Genomic DNA, 8,957 nt, shown 5'->3' on the forward strand with positions numbered 1-8,957 from the left:
TTTTTTAGTCTCTCTTTCTGTAAGTTCACTATTGGTGTATAGAAATGCCATAGATTTCTTGGCGTTAATTTTGTATCCTGCTACATTGCCGAATTCATTTATTAAGTCTAATAGTTTTTTGATGGAGTCTTTAGGGTTCATGTCATCTGCGAATAAGGACAGTTTTACTTCTTCTTTTCCAATTTGGATGCCTTTTATTTCTAAAAAGATACTTAAAAAAAAATGCAATAGTTTGTTCAAAATCTCCCTGCAAAGACTAAGATAACTCTAAAAGACAAAGCCGAGGACACAGTAGTCTCTTCAGCCTATTACTTTTGATTCAAATAGTATTCAAAAATAAAATTCCAAAAAATGATCAGATATTTCTAAAGTCTCACCAAGTGTGAAAGCACAAATAGTTCACCTATAGGTCCCTCCTGCATTGTTTATTCTGATTATAGTTAGTTGCCACTTTAGAGCACACTAGCTTTCCTTTTATGTGAAAACTCCTTGTTTATTTGCAGGAAGTTTTAAGTTCTCTCTCTCTCTCTCTCTCTCTCTCTCTCTCTCTCTCTCTCTTTCTCTTTCTCCCTCCTGTTCCTGGCAGCAATCATCTCATTATTCTCAGAGAATGTGGTTCTCACCTTCTCACTCTCTTTAGGAAGTTTGCTTCTGATGTCCTGTTGTTTGCTAATGCTTTAAAATGAGGCAATTAGAGAGTTATAAGTAGGAAACATTAAAGGCATCAAAATAAATTAAAGAACACAAAATCTTGAGAAGAGATGGTGCACCAGAAAATGAATAAAAATAAGGCCTAATAGAAGAAAAGGAAAAGATTACTAACAAAAAATATACTTCAAATATTGGTTTAGTGCTGGTCCAACCAATGATATCTTAAAATTAGTTTTAGGTTTCCATTTTTTTGATCCCTGAGTCATGTACAGAACATAATTCATTATGTAGTTGGATTTGAGGTTAGCAGATAGTCTTCAAAATGAAATTCAGTTGAATTTTCTTTTTCTCAGGCTTACTCTTTCAAAAATTGTTCCTGTTTGTTTAGCTTAATGTTCTTTACCTTAATGTTTTAGGGTATTTTACTATTTTTTATTTTATTTTTTAATTTATCATTTTAACTATTTTTAAAAATTTTATTTATTGATGAGAGAGAGAGAGCGAGAGAGAGAGAGAGAGATTGATTTGCTGTTCCACTTATTTATGCACTCATTGGAGGCTTCTTATATGTACCCTGACAGGGAATTGAACCCTCAACCTTGGCATGTCAGATGATGCTCCCACCAACTGAGCCACTCAGCCAGGGCTTTATTTTTTCTATTAAAGTAAAAGTATAAGCACATTTGAGGCTCTTGTTTCATGCAAATGCAAGCCCTAGCAAAAGAATGCTATAACTTACTAATATGTTGACTTACCTATTTTTAAAAATAACAGGTAAATATTACAAAAGCCATTTCAGTTTTACTGCAATCATTTCATTAGGTATAGAATTTAGCTTGTTCACTGATATTTTGCCTAGCTTATAATCTTACTTATTAACTTACCCAATTCTCCATGTTTTCAATTTAACAAATATAATGGAAAGGTAGATTTGAATTGTTTTGGTGTTCAAAAAACATCTAGCCTACAGAAAGATACTGTTAACGGTTAGCTAGCTAGCTTAATTAGGCAGACAGGAAGGGGGTTCTAGGAAGGATGGAAACATTTCTGGCCTGAACAATTAAAACAGCCATAAACCAAGAATAGAGGTATTTCTGGCCTGAGAAATTAAAGCAACCATAAGGAGCCCTGACCTGAGCAGCTGGGAGAGTCATAGGGGTAATAAAACATCGCCAGCCAGGACAACTGAGAGAGAGCCATAAGGGAGAACAAAAGCAACTCCAACCTGAAGAGATAAGATGGATATGTGAAGGGCACCTCGTGGGCTTTGAGCTTTGAAACTAATACTATGTAACAGGATGACCAATGAGGAAAGCACAGAGGTCCCAAATTAAGGAAAGGAACCAATTAGAAAAGGTCATGTTCAGACAAAGAGCTACAGCCTTTATTAACTGGAGACAAAGAAGCTCAGGAGGTTTAGGTTATTTAGATTTTTTTTTTTTTCGAAAGAGAGAGAGAAGGCCTTTCCCTTTGGGCACCCCTCCCCACCCCCCCACCCCCAGATGGAGTTTGTATCTGCTTCCAATAAACTTCTACATTTTTATAAAGAAATCTGTTAGTCCACGAATTTATTCTTCAACTTCATTGCACAAGGACCCACAAGAAGAAAAGTCTGCACCCTGAACCCCACATTTCAATATCACGAATAGCTTATTAAAAATGTAGTTGTGAGTAATGACACACATTAATATGATTTATATTCCCTAAGAGAAGTCACAAAGAGAAAGTCTCATATTAATTGTATAACAAGAGTCTTCCTGAGTTAAAATAATGACTATTAGACTAGGTTTCACATGTCAGCAATGACTGGGGATGGGAAAATATCTTAAGGAGACATTAGAATTTTAGTTATTTTTAGAAGGTCATATAATTGAACAGTAACCATGAGCAATTAAAGCAAATGGGATTGTCCATTCAATTTAAAAATTATGAACCTTCTACTCTGTTCCAGGTGCTGCACTAAGCAGTGGGGACGTAGAAATGAGTAAGAAATGAATCTTACTCACCAGGTCTAGTGTGGAAGACATCAATAATTTCAGTCCAACTTGATAAGTGCAATGAGTAGAATTTAAGAAGCCTTGAGAGCAAGGAAGAAAGAATCCTAATCCAGTGTGTATGTTCCTAGAGAGCTAAGGACGTACAAGGTCTACTGTGAGTAAAGTATATGTACCTCAAACAACATGTAACATTAATTGTAAGTTTTATGAGTGCACGATAAATTTTGGGGAATCTGTCTTGTTTTTACTTTATTCCTAGTGCCTGGCATATACCAGTTACTCAAAATATATTTAATGGAAAAATTAATTAATTTCCCCTTTGATACTACACTAATTACTCACTTAGATGATTTAATCCATTTACTAATATGATAAACTTTGGGATCTATATGGTTGTTCATTGGAATAGGGAAAATTTTATTTATACTAAATCCAAATACTAATAACTTTTGGAAACATCACCTCATAAAGCAAAAAATACTCTTGAGTTGTTATCACTTTAGTCCCATACGAGAATGCACTGAAAAATTATAAATACAAATCCAGAACTGCACAGATTTATTAGGTTTGTAGATAAGTGAGCAAGTAGAATTAGTACAAAAACAGCTGTGAGCTCCCCTTACAACTATAGAGCTGGGACGAGATCATGAAGGCCTTCAAGCAAAGGAAAAACCAAAAGCATTAGCCACTCAATTTGCTATTCTTTTACATTTGTTTAATCGGTCTTTCTCTGTTTGATGTTAATATAAATTAGAATAAAAGAGATGATTTTGGAAATTTATAAAAACTTTACTCTAAATGCCAGGAGAATATAAAATTACTGGATGCTCTCCTAGTTCGTACTGAAACTAAGAGATTTCTAACAGAAATATATGAGCCTTCAAAAATATATAATGCTTTCAAATTGAGCACAAATAAAAACTAGTTTAATATAAAAAAGATGGCATTGTAGAAATATAAATAAATATGAAATTCTTAGAAATCAAGAAAAGGCAAAATAGTCTAACAGCTTTTCCCTTGATAACTTCCTTGTAACTTCGTTTCAGTGGAAATGTATTTTAAGGCTCCATTTCTGCCTGAGGGAGGTCATTGTGACCTTATATAACTGTTATTTTCTTCCTTTGAGTTTAAAAATTTTAAGAGTTTTTCCTGCTTACTTATGAGTTCACCTATTATTTTCTTTCACTATTCTATTTTATACATAACATATATCCACTTTAGAAAGTATTAGACAAAACTTGGATAGTTGTCTTTTAGACATTTTCTAATTAAATATTTAAATAGAATCTAATGTGAAAGATATTCATCCAACTTGCCTAGGTATTTGCTCTTGGCACTTTTGAAACTGAAGCTAGAATAACTGTAGTGTTTTAGTCATATACTTGATAACACGGTCTATTATGCTCATAACAATTCTCTGTTATGGGTGCATACACTGCTCTTCATGTAGAGCAGGGGTGGGGAACCTTTTTTACTGCCAAGGGTCATTTGGATATTTATAATATCATTCGTGGGCCATACAAAATTATCAACTTAAAAATTAGTCTGCTATATTTGGTCAAACATTTAATTTACTCATCCCCAATGCCTTGGCAGGGCCAGACCAAATGATTTTCAGGTCCTTATACAGCTCATGGGCCAGATGTTCCCCACCTCTGCTATAGAGGGAAAAACTTTTATATTCTGATATTTTATATTTATCCACTGATTTATTACATGATATCCTAGGGCATATAAAAAGCATGATCAATGAAATTGGCTTCATAGTTTAGTGATCCCACTTCTAGGAATATATCCTAAGAAACCTGAAACACCAATCAGAAAGAATGTATGCACCCCTCTGTTCATAGCAGCACAATTTACAATAGCTAAGATCTGGAAAAAGCCTAAGTGCACATCAGTAGATGAGTGAATAAAAAAGCAGTGGTACATTTCCACCATGGAATACTATGCAGCTATAAAAAAGAAGGATCTCTTACCTTATGAGACAGCATGGAGGGACTTGGAGAGTACCATGCTAAGCAAAATAAGCCAAACAGAGAAAGACAAGTATCACAGGATCTCACTCATATGTGGAATCTAATGAACAAAATAAACTGATGAACAAAATAGATCTAGAGACACAGAAGCATGGAAAAGATTGACAAATCTCAAAGGGAAGGCAACTAACCAGAAAATTATATGCATAGCTCATGAACACACACAATAGTGTGGTAAAGGCCTGGGAGGGTCAGGTACAAGGTGGAGGTGTCAATGGGGAAAAAAAAGGAGAAGACATCTCTAATACTTTCAACAAGAAAGATAAATTTTAAAACATAAGATAAAATATTACTTTTCTAATTGCAAAGATATTAATAATTGTTAAGTATTAACAGAAAATTCTTGACTTTGGTAATTTTAGATATTTTATATAACCCCTCCACAAACTATACCACACATGCTATGTAGTAATTCTGTCCTAAAAATTCTTCAATGACTCATATAAATCTTTTCTGCTCAGATTCCACTTACCATCTAATTAGGAAAGCCCTAACTATAGACCATCCCATCACAGACAATAAAAGGAGCTTTCAGCCATCTATAGTTAGCAAAGTCATTTTTTCAGTCCTTTAGTAAGCCACATTTTTTAAGCAAGCAAACAATTTATGTTGATTCTATGGACAATAATGAGTTTCCATTTGTATCAAAAGTCATAAATGTACATGATGAAAAAATTCTCTTGAAGTATGCAATCCTTTCAAACATCAAAAATAGAGTTGCCTTTGACCTGATAGAAAGCACATAGAAAAAGCTCTCAGTTGGTTTAGGCCAGAGTGGTTTCAAAAGAAATGAGGAGGTCAAAAGATGGATCCTGGGACCAGCTCTTGACTTTCGATTTTTATTTGCTTTTCTACTCATAGCCAAACAAGACAAACTTTTACAACCAAGTGAGTTAGGAATTTAAATCAAATGAAGTGACACTTCATTATCACCAACCTCAAGTTCCCATTTCTTCTCTCTCTGACTCACAGTTGTTGGGTATTCCAACTAAATGGCTGTCATACCTGACTTAACTCTGATTAAAGTTTAGTCTTTATCCTATTAGTATTGCCTTCTTGTGTGACTTGATAATTCAATAATTCCATTTCATATTAAGGTATCTATAATAATAAAAGCATAATATGCTAATTAGACGGGACAGCCAAACGACCTTCCGGACCTCATTCCAGAAGTCCTTCTGGACGACCTTCTGGATGAAGCCTCCGCAGGGGCAGAGGTGGTTAGGGACAATCAGACAGGCAGGCAGAGGGGTTAGGGACGATCAGGCAGGCAGGCAGAGTGGTTAAGGGAGATCAGGCATGATGAGAGAAACAGCATCTTGATCTCTGACAACAGGGACATGCAAAATGTAACATTTAAGTGGTAACTATATTGGAATCATCATTTAGGAGATTAAGCTAGAATAAATTCAATAAATCACTTATGTGTGCCTCTCTCTAAAAGGAGTTAAGAATCTGTTTTGAAGCACAGAATGAGGAGTTTATCCATGCTATGTGGGGACTAACAATGAACACCCCAAAGGACATCCAACCCTCAAGACAGCAGCCAATGATACATATCTATGGAGGGTGTAAAGAAGATGAAGACTATTAAGGCAGGTGTAGTTCCAGGTGTAATCATTCATTAAAGTAAAAAAAAAAAAAATCTACTTTCAAGATATAAAAAGAATAGGGATTGGTTCACACTGAATTCTTGGATAAAAGTTTAACATTTTGTCTTGATCTTAAAGATATCGATGCCAGATACTCGGTCTTTTCCAGGATTCCATCATTATGGAACGTCACGTACCCTCCTTAACATTCATTTTGAAGATCTAAAGTATTCCAACTTTATTAGTAACTATATGTGTCTCTGACATTCAAAAATTATGCCATTAAAAAAAACCCCACATATTTCTACCACCATTCTGAAATATTAAGTTCTATAAATTTGATATCCATTCTATTTACCATAATTACCCATAATGTTTCAATATTTATTCCTGCCTAATCATTACTATATTACACATAACCTCAAAATTTTGGATTTTCAAACATTCCATAATAATAGAATTAACATGAAATTTGTCATAAAATGATTTGTTATATCATTTGTGATGTATTTTTCAATTTTGTGATTTATGGTTTTTTATTTATTTTGCCTTGTAGGAATTATATCAAGCAGTTTTCTCCTTTTGGGTATATTTCTCTGAGAACAGATGAAATTTATGATGTCATGCATACTTTGATCAAAGAATACCTTCCTATACTTAAAATTTTGCTTGTCATTTTACTAGCTCATGTTAACAGAAGCAATAATTTTGGAAAACTAAAACTATACACTGCATTATATCACATTTCTTTCTTTTCTTTTTTTTTTTTTACCTCCAAGAATTCATTACATATCCCCATTCTAATTGCTGTCCTATTCTCCTATTTCTCAGGGAAAAATAACAACCTGTAATTGATTTCCTTCTAATCATCTACTAGAGGGAAAGAGGACTTTATGTAAAATGTTCACCTAACAACTTTATTCATTAGAAAGCTTTGCTGTGTGTCTATGTAATGTTAGGTCGGAGAGAGCCCAGGATCAGAAGCATACAGAGATGTGATGAGATAATGGACCCTCCCTGGAATTTCTAACAGATCAGCATGCCAGACACAGATACCGGCTTCTCCCTGAATCCACGACCCCCACACAGATACTGACTCCTTCCTGAATACCCTGCCGACCTCTGCGGCGGGGACTTCCTCAGTTCATGCCCCCCGCCCCTCACCCAACGGCAGTATAAAACAAAACGCCCCCCTCCCTGTTGGGGCGAATCCACTGGCCCTGTCTTTGGGGTTTGTGGGTCGCCCAGGGATGCAGAATAAAACCTTTCCTTTTCTTTCTTTTCTGATTGACTCGGCTCTCTTTATTTCCTACGCCGCCTCCTGGGCCACCTAACATTTAACAAACCAAAATCAACAAAATATAAGGAAAATATGAGGTTCTATATTGAAATGTTCCCTAATTCAGAACTTTTCTCTTGACTTTTAATTTTTTTCTATTGGCTCATAATTATTTTAAAATCTAATAAGAAACTCACAAAAAGACAATAATAGTGCCTTATTACTATGACTCTTATTCACATGGCATGATACTTGACAGTATAGTGCCTAGTACATTTTTGTCAAGTTGCTTTTGAATTTAATAATTTATCAGAAATGACAAACATTCCCTTGAAAGTATCTCATCATTACACCCCAATTTCACATTTATCCTCATAATGATACCAAATTTTTGGACTGGAACCCGGATTCTTTGTCCACCGGAATGGAAGAATGAATCCACGGACAGAAAGTGGTGTAACAAAGGTGGAAATTTATTGAAGAACAAGTACAGACTCCCACGTAGGGAGGGGGAAGAGTCCCACAGAATGGACTCCTACGTAGGGACTGGGAAAGGGTCCCACAGAACTGATTTTTATGTAGGGAGGAGAAAGGGTCCCACTGAGTCCCTTTTCCCTATGGTTTATAAAGGCTGCAGTTCCTGTGTCCTGATATCCCCTCTGATTGGTCAATATTCCCCTTCGAATTGGTTACTATAGTGATTCCTAAGGCCCTCCTTCCTCATAGTCCTTCCATTCCTCTGGGCTTTCTTCTTTCCCATCTGAATGAAGGGCTTTCTTCTCTTTATTTTGTAAATATAGACCTTTCCTGGCTACTTCCAGTTCCCTTGTCTTATGTAAATGCAACTGTTGCTGCTCCCTTTGCTCCCTTGTCTCATGGAGATGTAGGTGCACCTGGCTTCCTTGTGTTATGGAAATGTACCTTCTTCCAGTCTGCAGCCCCAGGCTTCTCCATGGACCCCAATTCTAAAAAAACCCTAAGGCTGCCTATGTTCCCCCAAATTCCTGCTTCAATAACAAACTATACATGCCCATTTTTTATCATTCTATATTGAAAAAAAGCACTATTTATCCATATCTGAGATATCCTATCTAATAAAAGAGAAACATGGTAATTAGCTGTAACTTCGCTACCCTTCCCATTGGCTAATCAGGGCGATATGCAAATTAACTGCCAACCAAGATGGAGGCCGGCAGCCAGGCAGTGAAGTGAACAGGAGGCTTGCTTGCTCCATGATGGAGGAAGCCAAGGTTCCCCGCCTTCCGCTGCTGGGCTCTGAGCTGCAGTTTAAGAAACATTGTTGCAATTATAGAAGCAAAAAAAAACCCCAGATACCTGCTTTCAGCCATCAGAGCTGGAGCGAGCAGGATCGAAACAGTGTTACAATTATAGAACCCAA

The sequence above is a fragment of the Myotis brandtii genome, unplaced genomic scaffold (assembly GCF_000412655.1).
Source record: "Myotis brandtii unplaced genomic scaffold, ASM41265v1 scaffold546, whole genome shotgun sequence".
NCBI classification, from domain to species: domain Eukaryota; kingdom Metazoa; phylum Chordata; class Mammalia; order Chiroptera; family Vespertilionidae; genus Myotis; species Myotis brandtii.